This window comes from Xenopus laevis, chromosome 6L (assembly GCF_017654675.1).
Source record: "Xenopus laevis strain J_2021 chromosome 6L, Xenopus_laevis_v10.1, whole genome shotgun sequence".
Classification (NCBI taxonomy): Eukaryota; Metazoa; Chordata; class Amphibia; order Anura; family Pipidae; genus Xenopus; species Xenopus laevis.
Genome location: NC_054381.1, coordinates 93,970,391 through 93,997,119, shown reverse-complemented (window position 1 = coordinate 93,997,119; position 26,729 = coordinate 93,970,391). Strand labels below are relative to the sequence as shown.

General features: G+C 43.0%; 1 pseudogene; it reads right to left on the bottom strand.

Moving 5' to 3' along the window:
* The window catches only part of LOC108718595, a 43,454-nt pseudogene that overhangs the window by 16,016 nt on the left and 709 nt on the right, over positions 1-26,729 (bottom strand).

Sequence of the window (26,729 nt, the reverse complement as noted above, 5' to 3'; positions counted from 1 at the left end):
TTATGGAGTAGTATTATGAAAGCAGTATAACACACTACACAAGCCATACATTTTTTTTCAAAAAACAAGACACCCTAAAGTCTGTGAAAAAGGCAGATTTGCTGTAAATCGATGTTGACTCAATTATGAATGGTAACTTCTCGCTTTTTTTAAAGGCAATATCTTTTTAGTAACCACTTGGACTCCAGGGACTTCTGTGCAACTCAAGATGTTAAAGTGTTATATTCTACTAAATTCAGCGGATTAAAGTACAAAAGGGCAAGGATAAAAATAAACAAGTTGATATGTAAGAACTTTTCTTCATTTAGAGGCAATTTTACACATTCTGTTGATGTTCCTCATGAGTTGGCGGTTGGCATAAAAATTCCATGTATTGCTGTTTCAAATCTTAAAGTGGATTATGCAGAGCTGTTTTTAAAGGAATAGTTTGATATAAAAATAAAAACTGGGTAAATAGATAGGCTGTGCACCAGGGCTGCTGTCGCAGGGCCCCCCTCCGGGTCCCCTGCCGCCCCCAGCGGGGGCTGGTCCAGCACAAGTGCCGGGTTCCCAACAGGTTTTTTCCCGGTGCCACACTGGCCCAGTCCGACCCTGGCTGTGCAAAATAAAATAAGTTTTCAATATAGTTTGTTAGGCAAAAATGTAATGTATAAAGGCTGGAGTGACTGGATGTGTAACATAATAGCCAGAACACTAATTCTTGCTTTTCAGCTCTCTTGCTTTCCACTGATTGGTTACCAGGCAATAACCAATCAGACACTTGAGGGGGGGGGCACATGGGTCATAACTGTTGCTTTTGAATCTGAGCTGAATGCTGAGGATCAATTACAAACTCACTGAACAATTATGTCTCATGTGCCCCCCCCATAAAGTCACTGGGACAAATTTGACCCTTGACAGTAACCCATGGCAACCAATCAGTGATTAGCTTTTTTCAGCCAGCTGCAGGTTGAGCACTGAAAGCAATCATCTGACTGGCTGCAATGAGTTACTGCCCAGGTGCATATTTGCCCAGTGATTATAAATGAGCACCGCTGACTAACTCAGAATTAGAGAGCTGAAAAGCAGGAAGTAATGTTCTGTTATGTCATGTTACACATCCAGTCACTCCAGCCTTTATACATTGCACGTTTGCCTTACTAACTATATTAGATACATGTTTTATTTTGCACAGCCTATCTATTTACCCATTTTTTATTTTTACACTGAACTGTTCCTTTAAGTGCAAAATGGGCCCAGCAGCTGTAGATGGGAAGAGTGTGGGACAGTTGGGCAATATATTAACAGTATAGCAACACAGTAACAGTAACAAATGTTAGGAGACCTGGGACTGTATTTCAGCAACACCTGAAGGACCTTATCGTTGACAGTCCTTTATAGTATATAAATAGAATATTTTATAATATAAGTATTGCCCTAGAATCCACCACAACTAAAGACAGACCTGTGCTTATTAGTTTATTTTATCATTTTGGGTTTCACCACCCCTGTCGCCAACATGGTTCTCTAAAGGCCCCCATACAGGTGCCCATAAAAGCTGCCGACAGACCGAGTCAGCAGCTTATTGGCCCGTGTGAGGGGCCATCCGACAGGCGTCCCCGATCGATCTCCGGCTGCAGGGGCGATCCTGGCCCCTTCGCTGCCTGAGGCAGCAGCAGTTGCTTCTGCCCCCCTCCCCCAGAAATTCACTCTTAAAGTACCATGAGCAGCATTTTTGCTGCCCCTAGTACCTAGTGGGGCGCTGCCACCTGAAGCGACAGCCTCAACTCGCCTCATTAGTAGAAGCACCCCTGTCCGGCTGAAGGTCAGCCAGATGCCGATTGGGCAGGGTAAAAAATCCCGTTGGATCGCAGCCGCATCTGTTCGTTGATGCGATGCCACGATCCGACCACCTGTATCGCCTAAATTCTGATCCAATCGTTGGTCCCTAGGGCCCACTATCGGATCAGCCCGACATCGCCAACCTTAATGCGGGCATATCGGGGAGAGATCCGCTCATTTAGTGAATTCACCAAACGAGCGGATCTCCCTGTATATGGCCACCTTTAGGGTTGACCACTGCCATCAAAAAGTCCTTGCAGATCAGCAGCCTCTAGAGCTGCCAAAAAGGCATCACTTGGGAATTCTGACTTTGGTATTCCCCAGGGAAATATACCACCCAGACAGCACCAGTATCCACCATAAGTAGCAAGTTTCCAATTAAAATAAATATGACTGAGAGTTGGTTGAGCAAGATGGTGAAAGTAGGGCAATATAGGAAGAGTAACACTTTCCATAAAACAATGATTGATCAAGGTATGTATTCCTTTTTGCTTTTAGCAATATTCATCTTCCCAACGGGGATCCTGTGATGCTGGGAGCCAAGGTCACCCTGTAAAGGCAACTGCAAGCAGGAAAAAAAGCGGTTAGCCTTGCTGCTGAATGTAAAGGGTGAATAACAAGGGGGCAGATAATCGTCTCATGATTTCTTACCCTTTGCTCGCGGGCACGGAAATGCTAAAATATGACATTTGTTGACATTTTGTGCATGTAATCTGGATCTGAAATGAAGTCAGATCAAATTGCTTTCTGATTAGCATACAAAGTGCAGGACATTTCCTTCACGTTTTATTGCAGAGTGAGATTGAAATGAAAGCCATGTTTGATATCATTTAGAGAGCGCCCACCTGTCCCACTGTGCCGTACAGCTACGGTACATAATAATGCACAAATGTTTCATGTTTATCAAGATGGGCTGGTAACCGAGGCTTAGTTATTGCTTTTCCCTACAACAGTGGCCTCTGCCATAAACATATCGAGCATACCTCCCAACATTTGAGAACAAGAAAGAGGGTCAAAAAGTTGTGCCGCGAGCAGAGCGGTGATGTTTGACCATGCCCATTTTATGGCCACTCCCCCAGAAGTCACACCCATTTCACAAAAAACACACCCCTTTTCCTTTTCTCTGTACAGACTATGAAAAGGCTTCCAGGTAGCCTTTATATGCTAATGGTTGTGTTTTCAGCACCATGTGAACTCTGTGTGTTGTGAGGGAAATACAGTAAATGCTTGATCTCTACATATCCTATAGTTGGGGGGGTATGAATATGAGATGCTACTAAACAATGGAACATTATGTTTAATTAAGGCCACAGCATGGAAAAAAAGATCCAGGAAACATTCTCCCTGATGGCATGGGGGAACTAAAAACCTAAAATAAGATCTTGTTTCCAGACCCGTGAATAAGAAAACATTTGAGGTCCTTTTACAAAATCCTCGCAGAACTGTGCTTAAACTGTATTTTAATTTTACCACTTCATTTTCCGAAGTCGCCTGAAGGAAACTTCGGGCGACTTCAGAAAACTAAATGCCGCATGTGCATTGCCGAAGGTGATTTTCATTTTAGCTGGCGGATGGGCAGGGGAAGGCAGTTCGGTGAGACTGTCACCCCGAAGAAGAGGCGATTTGTCACTGGGGCGACTAATCTCCCCGAATCTGCTCGTGTGGACTGACCCTTAGAAGTCTCCTCTTCTGAAGCATTAGAAGACATGAGAGCTGCACAGCGCAGCGGGACATTAAACTGACAATCTGGGACAGCGGGATGGGCTGTCAAATGCAAGACTGTCCCGCGAAGACTCACAGGGACAGTTATGGCCAGGACTGGTCTTACCAACTGCGGGCCAATTGGAACTATTTCGGTGGGGCCCCCTAGACAGAATTTTGTTGTCTGGCACGGGGTTCCAGGGTGGGTGGCAAATAGTCACTGCCTTTCCCTCTATCCCATAACTGCTGCCAGTTGGGGACAGTGTTCCCTCTAATTTGTTTTAGGTTATGTGCACAAAAAAATATTTTGTGCAACTTTTAGCGACCGCTGTACAGATGTGTGCGCAGAACCATGGATTATAAAATACATTTCTGGAGTTCAAATAAAAGACACACAGCACAGGTATTCATTTTCACTGTATATGTAACCATGGAGTGCATAATTTAAAAACTACAATAAAACCTTCCTGTTGTAGGAAGAATACCTATGCTGCCATAGTTTTATGGGATCTCTCTGTACAGACAATGAGCAAACTTAGGGGGCTGTTTTTGCTGAATTGTGCTTAGTACAGGGAATACCTATGCTGCCATACAGGCCCGGATTGGCAATCTGCGGGTTCTGGCAAATGCCAGAGGGGCTGCTATAAGGTCCCATAGAAAATCAGTATTTTTGTGGGCTGGTGGGAGCTGTTTGGGCCTCTATGTGGGCTGAAGTGTACATGAATTGCCAGGGCCTATTTAAATTCTCAGTCCGGGCCTGCTGCCATAGTTTAATGGGATCTCTCTGTACAGACTATGAGCAAACTTAGGGGCTGTTCCTGCTGAATTGTGCTTAGTACAAGGGAATACCTATGCTGCCATAGTTTTATGGGATCTCTCTGTACAGACTATGAGCAAAATTAGGGACTGTTTCTGCTGAATTGTGCTCAGTACAGGGAATACCTATGCTGCCATAGTTTTATGGGATCTCTCTGTACAAACTATGAGCAAACTTAGGGGCTGTTCCTGCTGAATTGTGCTTAGTACAGGGGAATATCTATGCTGCCATAGTTTTATGGGATCTCTCTGTACAGACTATGAGCAAACTTAGGGGCTGTTTCTGCTGAATTGTGCTTAGTACAGGGAATACCTATGTTGCCATAGTTTTATGGGATCTCTCTGTACAGACTATGAGCAAACTTATGCTGTACCTACTAATATACACCATATTGTACCCCAGCACCCCTGCTGGAGTCAAATACACCAGACAAGCCTGGAAGAGAGACACGCAATGTGCTGGCTCCATCAACGTGAGGCAGAGAAGGTAAGTGGCTGCAAAAAACTATAGTGTAGCAGTAGCATATATATAAAAATAGTGACTACTGTACCCCCTGCTGTCATTTATATCATTTTATAAGTCACCGAGCACTTTTATATGCTCATGTAAATCCTTGTTTGTTCTCCCAATAGTTCCAGTTGGGTCACATCGATGAGTGTTGTGCCAGGCTCTATATAGGTGTGGGCTGGGGATGTCAAACCGACAGTATCCCAATTTAATTTAAACTATACTGTAAGTACCCGCAGTGTGTTAATTTAAATAGAAGGGAGAACTAATTGCCCCCAGTCATTCCTATACATGCACTGACGTGTTCATTGGGTTTGTGCCAGTGATGTGCAACCTTAGGCCCCGCCTGCCCTGTCCCAGGCCCCACCCACATCACCCCACAGTAAAAAAGGCCACTTGCACCTACTTAAAATTTGTCTGCATCTCTAAAGTGCATGTGGCCATGGCCCCCATTACAAGTTTAAAAAACACATTGGTGGTCAGGGACAGAACTAGGGGAAGGCAGAAGAGGCACTTGCCAAGGTGCAACAATGGGGGCAGTGGGGAGCAGAAAGGTCTAATTAAAGTTTTCTGCCTTCCCCTAGCCCAGACTTTCTTGCTTCGCTGCCTCACCTGACAGTTATGAATTATACAAGTAGGGGGAATTATCACTGCTACAAGTAGGGGAGTTATTATCACTGATACAAGTAGGGGGAATTATCACTGATACAAGTAGGGGGAGTTGGCCTCACATTCACTGAACTCCCCTGGTAGAGAGATGGGCAGTGCGCTGAGTCCAGTCAATAGATCTATGTAAAATACCAGCTCGGGAGATGTAACATGTCAATTTCAACTGCAACTCACACATTCAGCTTGAAAAAATTCTACTTCAGCAGCAACATTGCTGTAAACTGTTGAAATAATATCTGTACGACTTCGCTCTGATCACTTTAGCCAGTATCTGACCCTTGCATTATTGAACGGGTTTAAGTGAGAAAGAGACATGGCAGGGTAACGTTTGTGTCCTATAGCAGGACCAGGCAGGGCCACTATAAGGCTTTACTGGGCCTGGGGTCGGTACTCGTGCCCCGTGAATACAGGCACAAACAGGGGGCTGTATAACTGCCCATATTGCCCCGGGAGCAGATATAATTGCGTCTGTGAGTGTATTATACAAACAAGCACAGAGCATAATGGGGTTCAATTGTGTTGTTGAACAACAACTTCCATAATCCCAACATACACTTAAAAAATAAACAGTAATACATTAGCAGCAGTTTTATTTTTTTTTCTCAGTTCAGCACTGCCATAAAGCATATACTATTGTATGTCCTATGGCAGGATCACATCTGCATGCACTGCAGACCGATCACAGTGCAATCAAATGATAAAATCTATTGTTATTATGTGCATCCATCTAGGAATAAGCAGGAGAGGCAGAGCGAATACAGTTTAGCAATGAGAAGCAGGCAATGTTGTGGTTACAGTTGCTATAAAGTGGTGTCACAATGTTGCTTGCCGTCTCATCACGTCATTTCAATGATGAGATAACTGTCGCTATTGCGATGTCATAAAGGTAAGAGCCAGTAAAAACTAGTTACATCCTGCTGGAGTCAAATACACCAGACAAGCCTGGAAGAGAGACACACATTGTGCTGGCTCCATCAACGTGAGGCAAAGAAGGTAAGTGGCTGCAAAAAAACTATAGTGTAGCAGTAGGCTGGCTTAGGACTGAGGTTACTGCACAAGGCAGAGGTTTAGCCAAGCATTGCAGTGGCCGTTCGAGGCCGGCTGAGGACTGAGGTGACTGCTCGAGATATAGATTTAGCCAAGGACGGCGGTAGCCGCTCGAGGCAGGCTGATGACTAAGGTGATTGCTAGAGGCAGGGATTTAGCTGAGGACAGCAGTGGCCATTCGAGGTCAGCTGAGGACTGAGGTCACTGCCCGATGCAAAGATTTAGCCAAGGATGGCAGTGGCCGTTCGAGGCTGGCTGAGGACTGAGGTGACTGCTAGAGGCAGGGATCCAGCCAAAGAAGCGGTGGCCGCTCGAGGCCGGCTGATGACTGTGGTGACTGCTCGAGGCAAAGATTTAGCCAAGGACGGCAGTAGACGCTCAAGGCCGTCTGATGACTGAGGTGACTGCTTGAGGAATAGATTTTGCCAAGGACATCGGTAGTTGCTCGAGGCTGGCTGATGACTGTGGTGACTGCTAGAAGCAGGGATTTAGCTGAGGACAGCAGTGGCCATTCAAGGCCGGCTGAGGACTGAGGTCACTGCTCGAGGCAGAGATTTAGCCAAGGATGGCAGTGGCCGTTCGAGGCCGGCTGAGGACTGAGGTGACTGCTAGAGGCGGGGATCCAGCCAAGGAAGACGGTGGCCGCTCGAGGCCGGCTGATGACTGAGGTGACTGCTCGAGGCATAGATTTTGCCAAGGACAGTGGTAGCCGCTCGAGGCTGGCTGATGACTGTGGTGACTGCTAGAGGCAGGGATTTAGCTGAGGACAGCAGTGGCCATTCAAGGCTGGCTGAGGACTGAGGTGACTGCTTGAGGCCAGAGATTTAGCCAAGGATGGCATTGGCCGTTCGAGGCCGGCTGAGGACTGAGGTGACTGCTCGAGGCATAGCTTTTGCCAAGGACAGCGGTAGCCGCTCGAGGCTGGCTGATGACTGTGGTGACTGCTAGAGGCAGGGATTTAGCTGAGGACAGCAGTGGCCATTTGAGGCCGGCTGAGGACTGAGGTGATTGCTCGAGGCAGAGATTTAGCCAAGGATGGCAGTGGCCGTTCAAGGCCGGCTGAGGACTGAGGTGACTGCTAGAGGCGGGGATCCAGCCAAGGAAGGCGGTGGCCGCACGAGGCCGGCTGATGACTGAGGTGACTGCTCGAGGCATAGATTTTGCCAAGGACAGTGGTGGCCGCTCGAGGCTGGCTGATGACTGTGGTGACTGCTAGAGGCAGGGATTTAGCTGAGGACAGCAGTGGTCATTCAAGGCCGGCTGAGGACTGAGGTGACTGCTCGAGGTAGAGATTTAGCCATGGATGGCAGTGGCCGTTCGAGGCAGGCTGAGGACTGAGGTGACTGCTAGAGGCAGGGATCCAGCCAAGGAAGGCGGTGGCCGCTCGATGCCAGCTGATGACTGAGGTGACTGCTCGAGGCATAGCTTTTGCCAAGGACAGTGGTAGCCTCTCGAGGCTGGCTGATGACTGTGCTGACTGCTAGAGGCAGGGATTTAGCTGAGGACAGCAGTGGCCATTTGAGGCCGGGTGAGGACTGAGGTGACTGCTCGAGGCAGAGATTTAGCCAAGGATGGCAGTGGCCGTTCGAGGCCAGCTGAGGACTGAGGTGACTGCTAAAGGCAGGGATTCCAGCCAAGGAAGGCGGTGGCCGCTTGAGGCCAGCTGATGACTGAGGTGACTGCTCGAGGCATAGATTTGGCCAAGGACAGCAGTAGCCGCTCGAGGCTGGCTGATGACTGTGGAGACTGCTAGAGGCAGAGATTTAGCCAAGGATGGCGGTGGCTGCTCCAGGCTGGCTGATGAATGTGGAGACTGCTAGAGGCAGGGATTTAGCTGAGGACAGCAGTGGCCATTCGAGACCGGCTGAGTACTGAGGTGACTGCTCGAGGCAGAGATTTAGCCAAGGATGGCGGTGGCTGCTTGAGGCTGGCTGATGACTGTGGTGACTGCTCGAGGCAGGGATTTAGATGAGGACAGCGGTAGCCCCTCGAGGCCGGCTGATGACTGTGGTGACTGCTAGAGGCAGATATTTAGCCAAGGATGGCAGTGGCCGTTCGAGGCCGGCAGAGGACTGAGGTTACTGCTCGAGGCTGAGATTTAGCCAAGGATGACGGTGGCTGCTCAAGGCTGGCTGATGACTGAGGTGACTGCTCGAGGCTGGGATCCGGCTGAGATGGACAGTGGCTGTTCGAGGCCGGCTGAGGACTGAGGTTACTGCATGAGGCAGATATTTAGCCAATGATTGCCGTGGCCGTTCGAGGCCGGCTGAGGACTGAGGTGACTGCTAGAGGCGGGGATCCAGCCAAGGAAGGCGGTGGCTGCTCGAGGCCAGCTGATGACTGAGGTGACTGCTCGAGCGTTCCTCTAAAGAAGTGCCCAGTGTTTGGGGGCACGAAACACGTTAGTTTGCAGTACACCCACCACAATTTCACCACTGTGTATTGTTTCAAAAAAGCCGAAGTTTGATATTATCACAATGGCCTCCTGTGAACAGTCTGTCAGCGCTGCGAGCGGGTAACGTTTCTGTGCACACAAAGTATCGGACAAAGTTACCGACATCACTCAATAGCTGCGATGGACGCTCCGCCATTAATGCCTCTCTAATATATTTCTGGCTAAGCTGGGGCCCACCAAAAGATTCCCTTGTAACCTGGAATGCCACTTTGGAGACCCCGTTTGCCCATTCTTGCATCCTTTATAGCTTCTCCTTCTCATTGTTACCCATACACACACCCACAAGAAAATAAACACTTCAGTACTGCAGAATATGTTGGCACTATAGAAATAAATGTTAATTATAATAACAACAACAATAAACACTGAAATGTTTAAAAGATGCAGTATATGATGACTAGGATGAGGTGTAGATGACTTCAGAAAATTGGTTAATAAACCAGAACTAGAAGTCTCATTAAATACATTTTGCCTAAACCATATGCCTACATGTGTTTTTTTCCCTTACCTCTCTCCACAAGCTGAGACCAATGACCATGGCAACTGCAGCACTTAAAACAAAAGCCTGCAAAAGTGAAGACTACACGTTATTTCCTAAAATAAATGGGCAACAACAGTTAATGCATATTTTTAAATTTCAATAGCAGAAGCAGTATGGCAGCCCCGCCACCACTTGCTTTACCAACATAACAGGCTGCACAAATCCACTTGAAAAGCTTTGTCCAAAGTTCTTGAGAGCACAGGCCAAAAGCAGTCAGCATGCAGACATAGGGGGTCCACAGATACTTCATTCTTAAAGCAAAACATCAGTATATATATTAAACAAAGTTGGGTAATGATAAAAATCATTGCATGAATGAGCTATATTGATAATAATGCTACGTTACTTGAGTGGCACATATGATCTGTTAAAGGAACTGTAACACCAAAAGTGTTTTAAAGAAATGAAAATATCATGTAGTGTTGCCCTGCACTGGTAAAACTGATGTGTTTGCTTCAGAAACACTACTATAGTTCATATAAACAAGCTGCTGTGTAGCAATGGTGGAAATTGAAAAAAGGCTATATGGCACAGGTTTAGGGTCTGGCCACAACGGCAGATTCGGGGAGATTAGTCGCTGTGAAGAAGAGGAGATTTGTCGCCTGGCGACTAATCTCCCCGAATCTGCCCATGTGGTCAGACCCTGAATAGTGGATACCACATAACACCGTTGTGTTCTACAGAGCTTATCTGTTATGTAACCTGAGCCTTTTCTGCTTTGAATGGCTGCTCCCTTTGCTACACAGCAGCTTATTTATAAAAACAATAGTAGTGTTTCTGAAGCAAACACACCAGTTTTACCAGTGCAGGGCAACACTGTATTTGCATTACTGTAAAACGCTTTTTTGATGTTACTCTTCCTTTAAACAATTATGTAAGAATAGAGACTGTGCACAGTACTGAACTCCAACAAAGGCACCATTTGTATGTCTTTGTTGGTGTGGTTTCTATAGGGTGTTCCAGTATAGAGAGTTGTCTTTGTATGTAATTGCACATGCCAAAGGAACATTAGACTGTAAGCTCCTCTGGAACATGGACCAATGTGAGTGATGAACTTTCTCTGTAAAGTGCTGTGGAATATAATGGTACTGTAAAAACAATTATTTTAAACACTAAACACATTTGTTGGTTAATATCCTGTATTCACATATGGAACAATGAAATTTTCAACCCATTTTACGGTCATGCAGATGCCACATCACTGAGAAGGTTCTGCTATTGGCGTTTATAAGCAAGTGAATCAACTGAATAGGGCTGCGCCACATCCAGGATTCTTTTCAAGATTTAGCCAGATCCTTAGTATTCAGCTGAACCCAATGGAACCCTTGGTGTCATTTGATTTTACAGCACTGGAGAATGGAAGGCAACTTTTCTGATATTTGATCCAGTACAGGCACTTACTAGGCAATGACAATCACTAAACTTGTCCACCCACTTCATCTTATTATTGTATTGACCCCTATTTTCTCCATTAATTTAATTTTCTGCTGTACAGCTCTGTGTGCACAAGTAGCAATATATGAATATAAATAGACACACATAAATAGATGAAAATTTCTGAAGATGACCGAAGATGTATCTTTGGCAAAAGTGCTCATATTTAAGTAGGGATGCACCGAATCCAGGATTCGGTTTGGGATTCGGCCAGGATTCGGCCTTTTTCAGCAGGATTCGGATTCGGCCGAATCCTTCTGCCCAGCCGATCCGAATCCTAATTTGCATATGCAAATTAGTGGCGGGAGGGAAATTGCATGACTTTTTGTCAGAAAACAAGGAAGTAAAAAATGTTTTCCCCTTCCCACCCCTAATTTGCATATGCAAATTAGGGTTCGGATTCGGTTCGGTATTCGGCCGAATCTTTCACGAAGGATTCGGGGGTTCGGCCGAATCCAAAAAAAGTGGATTGGGTGCATCCCTATATTTAAGTATGCAAATTAGGGGTTTCGATTTCCTTAAATGTTTTGAGGGGATTTTGACTGACAGCTGTCATTCACTTCTGGAGTTTATCGCACTTTGTTTGGCCTCCCTTAGTTGAATTCCATTGATAACTTGATACCAATACTACTTCTGAGAGCACTAGAAAAGATTTTTTAAGGGTAACAGACTAATAGAATTGCATTCTCATTACACAACACTATAATACAGTATAGCTAATATTGTTTGCTAAATGTGGGATATGTCAGCTTCAGTTGTTGCTGAACCACATATTCCAAGATTAGAAAAAGGCAGAGACATCCTTTTCCTGACTGACTGTTGTCCAAGCAAATGAGGTTAAAATGAATGCTGATGATGAACAGAACTGGCTTACCCTTCAAATACCATGGCAAGAGAGCCCAGCAAAATGGTTTGTACCACGTGGTAGATAACTTCTGGTCTTTCCCCTATCAGAACCTCCTCCACCCTGTTATCAGTGCTTACAGGAGTCCCACTGCAAGAAATAAAAATATTAAAAAATAAAATAAAGTATGTATTCTTAAAACTTCCTTTTGTAGATTAATCTGAGAAATCAATGGGTACAAAAGCTCCGTACAAAAACTGCATAATAAAAGAAACTGTAATTCTAAGCAACCACCATCTGGAGTGGTGTCTTGTGGCAGAGAGGGACCCCAAGACATGCAAAGATGCTATCTGTGGGTCACAAATTGATTGGGGTTCAATGGGCAGGATTTGGGTGGGTCATTGGTATGTTTATGGCTTACTTGGGTGTTGCTGAGTGGATCAAGTACTTGTAACCATAAGGCATTTTTATTCCACTGGGGCCTCATTCAACCTGCTGGCAGGACCCTCTGCCCAGGTGACCTGGTCGCTGAAAATGAATTATGTACAGGACCCAATGATTACCTATGGAGGACTTGCTTATTTGTAAATCTAATCGCAGTGTCCATTTCTTTTCTCTAGGTCCATGCAGCGGATTTCTGCCTGTGGAGAAACGCAGACTGAGAATTCGAGAAACCACTGCTGTTCTGCTGCCACCTGAATACATTGCCTCTCTCAGGTGCAGGCAGATGCAGCAGATTTCAGTGTCAAATGCAAAATCTTGGGATTCGTCGCTGAAATCTGCCAAGTCTGTCTGCACCCAAGGCAACGTATACGGGTGCATAGAAGATCAGCAGCTGAGGAGTGGATTCCTCTACGTGGCCCTGGCCCTACAGTGTAGCAGGAGCCAGTTCTTCAAATTGCTTCAAAAGTCAGCGCCAAGAGTCCATACAAAGTAAACAGACAGCCATCTTTAATTAGCAATTATATTAACAGATAAATGAAAAACATTTTTTAATTAATATACAGTGGTGTGAAAAACTATTTGCCCCCTTCCTGATTTCTTATTCTTTTGCATGTTTGTCACACAAAATGTTTCTGATCATCAAACACATTTAACTATTAGTCAAAGATAACACAAGTAAACACAAAATGCAGTTTTTAAATGAGGGTTTTTATTATTTAGGGAGAAAAGAAATCCAAACCTGTGTGAAAAAGTAATTGCCCCCTGAACCTAATAACTGCTTGGGCCACCCTTAGCAGCAATAACTGCAATCAAGCGTTTGCGATAACTTGCAACGAGTCTTTTACAGCGCTCTGGAGGAATTTTGGCCCACTCATCTTTGCAGAATTGTTGTAATTCAGCTTTATTTGAGGGTTTTCTAGCATGAACCGCCTTTTTAAGGTCATGCCACAACATCTCAATAGGATTCAGGTCAGGACTTTGACTAGGCCACTCCAAAGTCTTCATTTTGTTTTTCTTCAGCCATTCAGAGGTGGATTTGCTGGTGTGTTTTGGGTCATTGTCCTGCTGCAGCACCCAAGATCGCTTCAGCTTGAGTTGATGAACAGATGGCCGGACATTCTCCTTCAGGATTTTTTGGTAGACAGTAGAATTCATGGTTCCATCTATCACAGCAAGTCTTCCAGGTCCTGAAGCAGCAAAACAACCCCAGACCATCACACTACCACCACCATATTTTACTGTTGGTATGATGTTCTTTTTCTGAAATGCTGTGTTACTTTTACGCCAGGTACTGTATGTTGCTATTTTTTTGGGTGGAGGACCTGTTTAATTATAAACAATTATACCACAGCACACTGTGCAACTAAGTTACATAAGTTACACTTAAACAAACACTAGTTAAACATACCAGTTCCTAAACAAAGATCCAGGGCACTCACCAAAGTCTCCTAATGATGGCCTGAGTTACTTAACATATACAGATAAATGACACCATAATATAGAAAGGCAAGAGGGAAGACTGGGTTAGCCTTAAGAGGTAGTCCTGAGATGGAGGCTGGAAGGATTCCTGGCACAGCAGCCAATTCACTGTGAAGTTTCTGTAAAGGAAAGACAAAATATGGAGGATTGTTCTAAAACCAGTGTACCCGCAAAACATCTGCCATATCCAATTCATAATCAAGTAAAAAATATTAGAAAGAGAAAAAATAAAAATTGTCTATTTTGACATGTTGAGGCCAAATCTCACTTCAAGGAACCTCAGAAGCTGCTTGTTATCGTTCGCGGGAACCACTGTCTGGATATATATGAATACTATTTATATTTTTCCACAACTTTTTTGCTTTATCAAGCATTAATGAATCAATGCCATCACATCCTTTTTAAAGCCATAGGTATTAATCACACCCAAAAGTGGGTTGTGTGTTAATATGCAAATCCAATGTAATATCAGACCAATATGTAAATAGACAACCTGTGTTTTACATACATGTAAAAGGAACATAAACATAATATCGAAAAATCACTTTTAACATACTGGTCAATTATATATTGCATAAATATATATATATATCCAGATAGAAGAATGAAGCAGCACACGATTCTTTGCAAAAGTGTATATTACAAATCAAGCATCAGTACAGCGACGTTTCGGGCAGGCTATATGCCCTTTATCAAGACTATACATTTATTGAGCCGACTCTTCGATGTCAATAGATACCTTTATCAAGTGAGTGCGGTGTAATGTGCTGTTTTATAATCTACAGACTCCTGCACCCAGGCATGTTACCTTGTTTAATGGAGTGCACACTTTCGGCTGTTATACATATATCAAAGAAGCTAGCCGAAATATGAGTGATATTTTATGATATACCCCCTTGCCATATCCAATGATTTACTCACCCTTATTAAAAAGTGCAGTGACACGGCTATAGTAAATGCCAAATAAAAATATATGATCTTCATCACCTTCGCCCTAAAGGTGCCCTTTTTCATACTGATCTAAGGAAACCAAAAAACATTACAAAAACAATGTATGCATGTACGTATGTATAACTATTATGTATAAGTGCTGTTAAGGAGCACAACACTGTACAGTTAATAAAAGTACAATATAAATAAAGTATAATATACATAAAACTACAATATATATAAAAGTACACACAGGTAGGACAAGTCACACAATAAATACAGTATACACATTACACAGAACTCATATAAGGATACAGAGTTTAAGTGTTATGTGGTAAGAGACACGTCCGTGCTGCATAGAGCTTACACTCTAAACAGCATCGCCGATAGTGAAGGCAAGATAGCTGAACTTGGGTCTCTGAAAATGGTTTGTATACATGTTTTATTAATAATTCCACTAGTAAATACACCAGATTTCTAGTTATACAACAGATTTATAGAGGGTGAAAAAGAAAACCATTTACATTTGATAATGTATGTCCCATCCAGAGCCCCACACCACCCCCTGTGTTTGCACATATTCTATAATAAAAGAAAAGTAGTGCAGCAGGGTTACATAGTTACATAGTTACATAGTTAAATTGGGTTGAAAAAAGACAAAGTCCATCAAGTTCAACCCCTCCAAATGAAAACCCAGCATCCATACATACACCCCTCTCTACTTTTAATTAAGTTCTATATTCCCATACCTATACTAACTATAGAGCTTAGTATCACAATAGCCTTTGATATTATGTCTGTCCAAAAAATCATCCAAGCCATTCTTAAAGGCATTAACTGAATCAGCCATCACAACATCACCCGGCAGTGCATTCCACAACCTCACTGTCCTGACTGTGAAGAACCCCCTACGTTGCTTCAAATGAAAGTTCTTTTCTTCTAGTCTAAAGAGGTGGCCTCTGGTACGGTGATCCACTTTATGGGTAAAAAGGTCCCTGCCATTTGTCTATAATGTCCTCTAATGTACTTGTAAAGTGTAATCATGTCCCCTCGCAAGCGCGTTTTTTCCAGAGAAAACAACCCCAACCTTGACAGTCTACCCTCATAATTTAAGTCCCTCTAACCAATTTAGTTGCACTTCTCTGCACTCTCTCCAGCTCATTTATATCCCTCTTAAGGACTGGAGTCCAAAACTGCACTGCATACTCCAGATGAGGCCTTACCAGGGACCTATAATGAGGCATAATTATGTTTTCATCCCTTGAGTTAATGCCCTTTTTTATGCAAGACAGAACTTTATTTGCTTTAGTAGCCACAGAATGACACTGCCCAGAATTAGACAACGTGTTATCTACAAAGACCGCTAGATCCTTCTCATTTAAGGAAACTCCCAACACACTGCCATTTAGTGTATAACTTGCATTTATATTATTTTTGCCAAAGTGCATAACCTTGCATTTATCAACATTGAACCTCATTTTCCAGTTTTCTGCCCAGTTTTCAAGTTTAGACAAATCACTCTGCAAAGTGGCAGCATCCTGCATGGAACCTATAGTTCTGCACAATTTAGTATCATCTGCAAAAATAGAAACAGTACTTTCAATGCCCACCTCCAGGTCATTAATAAACAAGTTGAAAAGCAAGGGACCTAGTACAGAGCCCTGCGGTACTCCACTAACAACACTGGTCCAATTAGAAAATGTTCCATTTACCACCACTCTTTGTAGTCTATCTTTTAGCCAGTTCTCTATCCAGGTACAAATACTATGTTCCAGGACATTCCTTAATTTAACCAGTAACCTTTTGTGTGGCACTGTATCAAATGCTTTAGCAAAATCTAAGTAAATCACATCCACTGCCATCCCAGAATCGAGGTCTCTACTTACATTCTCATAAAAAGAAATTAAGTTAGTCTGGCAAGATCTATTACGCATAAAACCATGCTGGCACAAACTCATAGTATTATGATTTGCTATGAAGTCCAGTATCTTATCCTTTATTAACCCTTCGAAAAGCTTTCCTACCACTGACGTCAGACTAACTGGCCTATAGTTTTGAGGCTGAGAACGGGATCCTTTTTTGAATAGAGGCACCACATTAGCAATTCGCCAGTCTCTCGGCACTATGCCAGATCTCAATGAATCCTGAAAAATTAAGTAAAGAGGTTTGGCAATCACAGAGCTAAGCTCGCTAATTACCCTGGGATGAATACCATCTGGCCCTGAACCTTTGTTAATCTTAACATGTTCTAGTCTCTTTTGAATTTCTTCATGTGTGAACCATGCATCATTAGTTGTATTACTAGAATTGGGACTGTTAAGAAGGAAACCTTTACTTACTGATTCCTCATATGTGTAGACAGATGAAAAATATGAGTTCAGAATCTGCGCTTTTATTTTGTTTTCATCAACCAGCTGACCCCCCTCTGATAGTAAGGGTCCCACCCCTTCCTGCTTCATTTTTTTACTATTAACATATTTAAAAAATAATTTTGGATTTTTTTTACTGCTTGCTGCAATATCCTTTTCTATAGCAATTTTTGCTTGCCTTATAGCTTCCTTGCATGATTTATTGGCCTCCTTGTACCTTATAAATGTTTCGGCTGTACCAGCTAACTTGAAAGCCTTAAAAGCACGTCTTTTCTTACTCACCTCAACACCAACGCTTCTATTGAACCAAAAAGGTTTTGCTTTGCAACGACGTTCCTTGCTTACAAGTGGAATATACTGACAAGTGTATTTATTAAGCAGCATTTTAAAGACTTCCCATTTTTGTTCTGTGTTTAACCCTGAGAAAAGCATTTCCCACTTAATATGTTGCAGAGATGCCCTTATACTGTCAAAGTTTGCATGTCTGAAATTTAGTGTTTTAGTTACTCCCTTATAGAATTGCTTCTGCAACAGAATCTCAAAGGAGACCATGTTATGATCACTATTCCCTAAATGCTCACCCACACAAATGTTAGAGATGAGTTCAGTATTGTTAGTTATTACAAGGTCCAAAAGAGAGTTATTCCTAGTAGGTTCTTGAACGAGCTGGAATAAAAAGTTGTCATTCAGCATATTTACAAACCTACTAGCTTTTTCTGTCTTAGCAACCCCATTACCCCAGTCAATGTCTGGATAGTTGAAGTCACCCATAGCAACAACTTGACCCAGCTGTGAAGCCGCTTGTATCTGCAAGAGTAGCTGGGCTTCATACTCGTACCACTTATACGAGGTGGTTTATAGCATACACCAATGATAATTCTTTTTGTTACCTTTTGCCCAGTCAAAATCTCTACCCAGAGTGATTCTACACCCTCACCAGTGCCAGCTATTGTTATTTCTTTAGCGTACGGCTTTAATTCAGGCTTTACATACAAAGACACTCCTCCACCCTTTTTAATCCCTCTGTCCCTCCTAAAAAGGGTGTAACCATTTAAATCCACAATCCAGTCACATATTTCATCCCACCAGGTCTCATAATTATATCATAATTTTTAGAGCATGCAATTAATTCCAGGTCTCCCATTTTACCTGACAAACTCTGTGCATTTGCCAGCATACAGCGGAGGTTAGTACTTTTACTTTTGAAATTTGCATTACTTAGTGAAGAATTATACGTTAAGTTAGTATTATTCTGTTTTCCTTGTAACAGAGGGACCTCCTTAGCTGGTAAACTGTATGCCCCCCTTACTCCTCCCCCATGACCCCTTACTAACCCCACTGCCCCGTCTACCCTAGCTTCCCCATAATTCTTTATCTCACCCACCCCCCTCTTGCCTAGTTTAAACACTCCTCCAACCTCTTAGCCATTCTTTCCCCTAGCACCGCGGACCCCCTTCCATTGAGGTGCAAACCGTCACGACTGTATAGGTTGTACCCCAACGAAAAATCAGCCCAGTGCTCTAGGAACCCATGTTGGGTAACATGTTGCGCTGCCTGATGTCCTGTCCCAGCTTTTTGGAGGCCGGGGCCATGTACAGCTAAAGCCAATCTGGTCTTGACTTCACTGCACTCCTGGTCATCGGCGCAGGGCAAAGGACAAAGACACAAAGATAAAGTCATATGAATCTGTGTCTCGTACGATTTTCGTGTGTAGATAGTTTTGACATTTCTCGTACCATGGTGATTGGTTATATTAGTCGATAGGACAGGTTAGATCTCTGCATGTATTGCCGATCTGACGATACCAATGGGCAACTGTTACTACTATTTGTCAAACATAACTTTCGTACAATCTGTCTGTCAGTTAATGGCCAGAACATTGTCTGATTTGTTATTTTTACTAGTCTATTTAATCTGAATGGTTACTGGTAGGTTCCAGCGATTTCAAAGAAGGAGCATTTGTCGGACATAAGAATATATCTGCACGTCTATGACCATCTTTACAATCCCACTGTGCTATTTGGCTTTTATTAGAAGGTATGCACAAATAGGGAAGAATTGTACAGAGCAGGAAGTACGGTTCAGGAGGGGGCCTTTGGAGAGGACATATGATGTGAACATGGCTTACCTTGTTCTTTAAATGTAATTTTGTTCATTACCATCCCTCTTTCAGTGCTGACACTGCCCGTGCTAAACACACTTACAACACTATTGTGTCGTCTTTCCTGTGAGCTGACCTAAGAATAGAGTCACACAATATGTTCTCTCCACGGATGGCAAACCACAGACACTCATATGTGTATTTTCTAGTTAATATCGACCCCATGAGTGCAGTGACCCGCAGATCCCATTCATGCCCCTTATATAGGGCGGCATCTTTAAAGAGAATCTGTGAACCACCCACCATGTAAATCTGTATGACTTCAAGATCCCTTGACTTCAACATGAAACAATGTAAGAAAGAAGGTGGAAAATAGAGGAATGATTCTCGCAAGTCAGAAGTAGACTAACACGATCTCCTCTTAATCAAGGTATTGTATATCTGTGTACATATATTAGGGATGCACCGAATCCAGGATTCGGTTCGGGATTCGGCCAGGATTCGGCCTTTTTCAGCAGGATCTGGATTTGGCCGAATCCTTCTGCCCGGCTGAACCAAATCCTAATTTGCAAATGCAAATTAGGGACGGGAGGAAAACTGCGTGACTTTTTGTCACAAAACAAGGAGTTAAAAAATGTTTCCCCTTCCCACCCCTATGCAAATTAGGATTAGGATTCAGTATTCGGACGAATCTTTCGCGAAGGATTCGGGGGTTCGGACGAATCCAAAATAGTGAATTCGGTGCATCCCTAAAAATATATATATATATATATATATATTTATTCATTAAATATATTTCATTTATTAAAGATCAGAGTGTGTATGCACTTTTATATATAAACGAATGAGCATTTGTCAAAATGTATCACTGTTGTGCAAATATGCTTCTTAAACTGTCCCCATAACAAATTCAAGTACTTTTAAATTAATATTTCCATTTCAGAGATCTAGGTATTGTGTTTTTATAGGATGCAGATACAAGCAAATATAAAGTATTGCTGCTTGTGACAAATACTGAGTGTGACCAAAATCCCCTTCTACTGGTCCCATTTTATCCATAGCTAATTGACTAGTACACATCTAATCCAAGATGGTGTTTCTTCTTTGTTCTACTTTGCCGCCAAAAAGCTTTAAACAAAGGAGCTCCCAGGATTGCCCTCCAGAAGAGCTGGACAAACCCCTCCAAGGTATTTCCCCCTCCCCTAATGATGCAGCAGGGCCCCTGCCAATCAGACCTGCTTTGGTGGGGTTAACCAGAAGCAAGGCCGACCTCCCAGCCAATCAACCCTAGGGGGTGGGGAAAAGGCCAGATATACCAGAGGGGAGGGCTAGAGAGTTGTTGTATTTCGTCTGGGGTGTAACCTGGCTACTGCAGGGCACCCTCCTCTGCGGTTCCTTGGAATTTATCCTAGCTGAGGCTGGAAGACTCCCTCCAACAGTTTGGATTTCCCTACCTCCCAGAGGACTGTTTATACCTGGATCCCTTTGAGGTATTGTTATTCTGTGGATTTACCTAAAGGCACTTTGCTCCTTACCCCTTTGAAATTGCCCAAAGGAACTCCCTGACTTTGTGTTTGGATTTGCCTGGAGGGCGTGTGCATCTTGGTGTGGATTGCTCCAAGGGAAGCTCCTTGTTTCTGACCGGGAGTGTTTTGGACTTGGAGATTTCACATACTAATTCCGTGTTCCTGATCTACTGCTTGTTTTATATCTGAAATAAACTCCTGTGTAAACTCTTCTTACAAGTGTGGTATTTCCCTGTGTGTGCTAGTTGGTCATACGTCACACATTTACGTGACATTTCTGGTGGCAAGCGGTGCGGATAATGGAAACTAGCACATCAGGGAACTTCGCAAACCTTACAGCTCAGGAGATTACTGAGCTCAGGCTACCAACGCTACAAAGGCTCTGCCACACATGGGGTATTGACACGGTGGGAAAGCGGAGACATGAACTCATAGAACTTCTCACGCTCCATTCTCTACCTACCCAGGAAGGTGATGCCCATGGTGACCCAGAAACCCTGAGGAGGGAGAAGAAAACTATAATTTGCACCAAGATGCAGCTGGGGAACCTGAGGACAACACGGTTACCTTGTTTCAGAAACACCTTGCTGCTATTGGTCCAGGGCTGACCCCAGCAGAACGGCTAGAGGTATTGCGCCTAACTATACAGGGAAATCAGCCTAGGAACTTGAGTTCTGGACCCACAGCAGGGCCAACCATTGCACGACAGCCAGTTGTGAAACTGACTCATGCTGCCTTCCCTGCCTTTGATGAGTCTAAGCAGAGCATAGACAGCTTCCTTCGCTCCTTTGAAGGTTTATGTGAGGACCACCAAGTTCCCTAGGATGAGTGGGTGCTTATTTTGGCTGGTAAGCTCACTGGTAAAGCTAGCGAAGTCTATTTGGAAATTCCATACCCCCAGCGAGCAAATTATTGGAAAGTGCGTCAGATTCTTCTCGCCAGCTACGCCATCACTCCAGACTCCTACAGAAGAGCTTTCCGCACCTGGCGTAAAGCCTCCCAAGAAACTCACCAGGATTACGGGAATAAGTTGCAGAGGGATTTCCACAACTGGCTATGGGGGAATAAAGTTAATTCCTTTGAGGATTTGTGCCAGTTGATGCTAAAAGAACAATTCTTCGAAAACTGCTCCCTTAAAGTGCGACAATGGGTTGGGGACCGTAAGCCTGGTATCTTGGAGGAGGCCACCCAGTTAGCAGATGAGTACCAGGAGAATCGTGTCCAGTCCCAGCCACTTACCCTACCCCTGAGTCCTACAAACCACTCTAGTGAGGCTGATCATACCCATGCTCTACATGCCAGCCATGTGACAGTCAGGGCCCTTCCAGATTCTAAACCGCTTAGGATTCCTCGGGCCTGTTTTATTTGTGGTTGTACTACTCACTTACAGGCAACATGCCCACGCAGACTCCCTAACCTGACCCCAATAAGACTGCCACCTGCCAAATCTGCAAATATTGTATCACAAGGGGTCACTGAGTGTCAAGTGCAGGATGTCCAAGAGACTGGTCCCCATATCTACAGGAAGCAACAAGTGAATATTGATGCATCAGACCTAAAATAATTTAGAGTGTCAGCAGTCAACTTGTGTGCCCCAAAAAGGTGGGAGAACAACTGTGCACCCAGGAGAGGACACAGGGGTGTTCCACAGACAAGCTGCAAAGTCTACATTGGAAACCTTGGCAAGCATGGCCATAAGACTATATTGGAGCAGGCATTTGGATATTATGGCCCTTTACGTAGTGTGTGGGTGGCCAGGAGCCCCCCGGGTTTCGCATTTGTGGAATTTGAACACCACAGAGATGCTGCTGATGCAGTTCAAGAACTAAATAAACGGACTTTGTGTGGGCGTCAAGTTAAGGTGGAATTTGCATCCATAGACAGACAAAGTAGCAATAAAGCTCCTCAATCCCCATGCAAATGGCTCCCAACACAAAGAAGAATATGGACTGAAAGAAACAACTACTGTATGTCACCCAAAGATTTCACTGAGCCAGTGGGACCTTCAAAGTGCAGCCGCGACTCACCCTACAAAGGGGATCCCCGGCAATGCACTTACTCTGGGGGGGAAGAAATGTGACAAATACTGAGTGTGACCAAAATCCCCTTCTACTGGTCCCATTTTATCCATAGCTAATTGACTAGTACATATCTAATCCAAGATGGTGTTTCTTCTTTGTTCTACTTTGCTGCCAAAAAGCTTTAAACAAAGGAGCTCCCAGGATTGCCCTCCAGAAGAGCTGGACAAACCCCTCCAAGGTATATCCCCCATCCCTAATGATGCAGCAGGGCCCCTGCCAATCAGACCTGCTTGGGTGGGGTTAACCAGAAGCAAGGCCGACCTCCCAGCCAATCAACCCTAGGGGGTGGGGAAAAGGCCAGATATACCAGAGGGGAGGGCTAGAGAGTTGTTGTCGTTCGTCTGGGGTGTAACCTGGTTGCTGCAGGGCACCCTCCTCTGCGGTTCCTTGGAATTTATCCTAGCTGAGGCAGGAAGACTCCCTCCAACAGTTTGGATTTCCCTACCTCCCAGAGGACTGTTTATACCTGGATCCCTTTGAGGTATTGTTATTCTGTGGATTTACCCAAAGGCACTTTGCTCCTTTCCCCTTTGAAATTGCCCAAAGTAACTCCCTGACTTTGTGTTTGGATTTGCCTGGAAGGCGTGTGCATCTTGGTGTGGATTGCTCCAAGGGAAGCTCCTTGTTTCTGACCGGGAGTGTTTTGGACTTGGAGATTTCACATACTTATTCCGTGTTCCTGATCTACTGCTTGTTTTATATCTGAAATAAACTCCTGTGTAAACTCTTCTTACAAGTGTGGTATTTCCCTGTGTGTGCTTATGTATCATTATTACCTGGAGACTTTTAGCTATCATGGAGCCTATTACAAGGCTGAGTAATGGAGACGTTAACATTGTGTAATTCTCAAACTGGAACAGATAGGCCACGAGTACGTAGAGTATATACATCTTGTGTACTTCTTGCACCTACAACAGAAGAAAACTACACAGTTATTTCCTTTTAGCTGCATCATTGCTTCCATGGCTGGCAGTTTCAGTCATGCATAAAAATAAATCTAAATAAACATTTAGGGGGTCATATATCAAAGGTCAAGATGATTTTTACCCAAAAAAATTTGAGTTTTGAAGAGTATATTTTAGTCTAAACTTGAATTTTCGAGTTTAAGAAAAAAGAAACAAATATGTTGAGCTTTATTATACCCCAAAGCTGGAAATAGCTTGAATCTGAAAATACACCAGCTAAAACCTATCAAGGTCAAGTAAAAGTAAATGGCAGAGATCCCTTGAACAATTTAAAGATGTTAAAGGGGTTGTTAACCTTTGAGTTAACTTTTAGTATGATGTAGAGAGGGATATCCTGAGACAAGTTACAATTGGTCTTCATTATTTATTATTTGTGATTTTTTATTTATGTGGCTTTTTATTCAGCAGCTCTCCAGTTTGCAATTTCAGTTGCAAACTGGTTGGTAGGGTCCAAATTACCCTAGCAACAATGCATTGATTTCAATAAGTGACTGGAATATGAATAGGAGAGGCCTGAATAGAAATATTATTAATAAAAAGTAGCAATAACAATACATGTGTAGCTTTAAAGAGCATTTGTTTTTTAGATCGGGTCAGTGACCCCCATTTGAAAGCTTGAAAGAGTCAGAAGAAGAAAGCAAATAATTCAAAAACTATAAAAAATAAATTAATAAAGACCAATTGAAAAGTTGCTTAGAATTGGTCATTCGATAACATATCAAATGTTAACTTAAAGGGTGATCACCCCTTCAATAGCCTTCATGCTATTCATTTATTATTTTTTATTGGTGGGTTTTGCTTGAAAACGTAATTAATTAAAAGTTAATTTAAGTTTTTTTTCCCATAGAAAATTGGATTAATTTGAGTTTTTGGGTTGTTAACCCCCAAATTCACTGATTCGAGTTTTTTTTCCATTTAAATTATTTCTTAAAGGAGCAATAACACCAAAAAATTAAAGCATTATTAAAATATAATGTACTGCCCTGCATTGATAAAAGTAATGTGTTTGCTTTAGAAAGACTACACTGCTGTGTAGCCATGGGGGCAGCCATTTAAGATGAAAAAGGAGAAAAGGCACAGGTTATCTGCTATGTAACCGGAGCCATGAATTGCTGCCTCCATGGCTACACAGCACCTTGTTTCTATAACCTATAATCGGCTTTCTAAAGCAAACACACCAGTTTTACCAGTGCAGGGAACAGTACATTACTTTGGATCTCTTTCATTTTTTGGTCTTACTGTTCCTTTAAATTAGAAACCATAAGAGTTGAGAGTTCATTCGAGGTATAAAAAACTGCACAAAGCTTTGCAATTGGACTGTTGATAAATAACCCCCTTAAAGGAAAACTATACCCCGAAAATGAATACTTAAGCAACAGATAGTTTATATCATATTAAGTGGCATATTAAAGAATCTTAGCAAACTGGAATATATATTTAAGTAAATATTGCCCTTTTACATCTCTTGTCTTGAACCACCATTTTGTGATGGTCTGTGTGCTGCCTCAGAGATCACCAGACCAGAAATACTGCAGCTCTAACTGTAACAGGAAGCAAAAGACACAACTCTGTCTGTTAATTTGGCTCATGTGACCTAACAAGTATGGTTTGTTGGTATGTTTATGTGCACTGTGAATCCAACGATCCCAGGAGGCGGACCTTATTTTTTTAAATGGCAATATTCTATTTATGATTACTCAATGGCACATACTACTAGAAAAGTATATCATTATGAAAATGGTTTATTTACATGAAGCAAGGTTTTACATATGAGCTGTGGCACTGTCCACTAATAAGAAAAGCAGTATAATGTCAATAACACCAAGCAAAAAGCTTTGGGTTAAAAGAACGATTAACTTACTTTTTCTTTCGGTACCAGGGACAGACCATCTAGAAGGCAGAGGGTCAAGGCCTGCAGGAAGAGCAGGTAATGGCTGTACTCACACATCATTATGAAGGAATATGTGGAAGCACTCATAAACAAGTAGCAGAGTCTCTGTAGGGAAACATAACACAACATAGTTTGCCTATTATTTTCCTAAAAGTAAGTATAGGTCATGGGATCTGTTATCTGGAAACCCAGGTTTCCAATAAGTTCCGAATTACAGGATGGATGTCTCGTATAGACTCCATTATACAGTGAATAAAGAACCGCTCATTGTAAAATATAAGGATATTATAAGTCACGAGGAGTTCCATGACAATATAAAAGCACGAGGCCGAAGGCCAACTGCTTTTAAACAGGTCATGGAACTCCGAGGTTACTTCTAATATCCTCATATTTTCCAACAGGGGGTACTTTATTTATTATAATACATAAGTTTTAGTGAGTCATGTGACAAAAATGACATCACTACTCACTGTTTATAACTGATGATATCACTACTCACCGTTTATAAGGATATAATTTACAGGATATTCATGGCTTTTGTGTATTATATAGTGAATAAAGTACCCCTCTTGTAAAATATAAGGATATTATAAATTACCTTCGGCCTCGTGTTTTTATATGGTCATGGAACTCCAAGGTAACTTCTAATATCCTCATATTTTGCAACTGGGGGTACTTTATTTATTATAATACACAAATTTCAATGAGTCATGTGACAGAAACGACATTAGGGGGCCGATTCATCAACTCGAGTGAAGGATTTGAAGTAAAAAAACTTCGAATTTCGAAGTGTTTTTTGGGCTACTTCGACCATCGAATGGGCTACTTCGACCTTCGACTACGACTTCGAATCGAAGGATTCGAACTAAAAATCGTTCGACTATTCGACCATTCGATAGTCGAAGTACTGCCTCTTTAAAAAAAACTTCGACCCCCTACTTCGGCAGCTAAAAGCTACCGAAGTCAATGTTAGCCTATGGGGAAGGTCCCCATAGGCTTGCCTAAGTTTTTTTGATCGAAGGATATTCCTTCGATCGTTGGATTTAAATCCTTCGAATCGTTCGATTCGAAGGATTTAATCGTTCGATCGAAGGAATAATCCTTCGA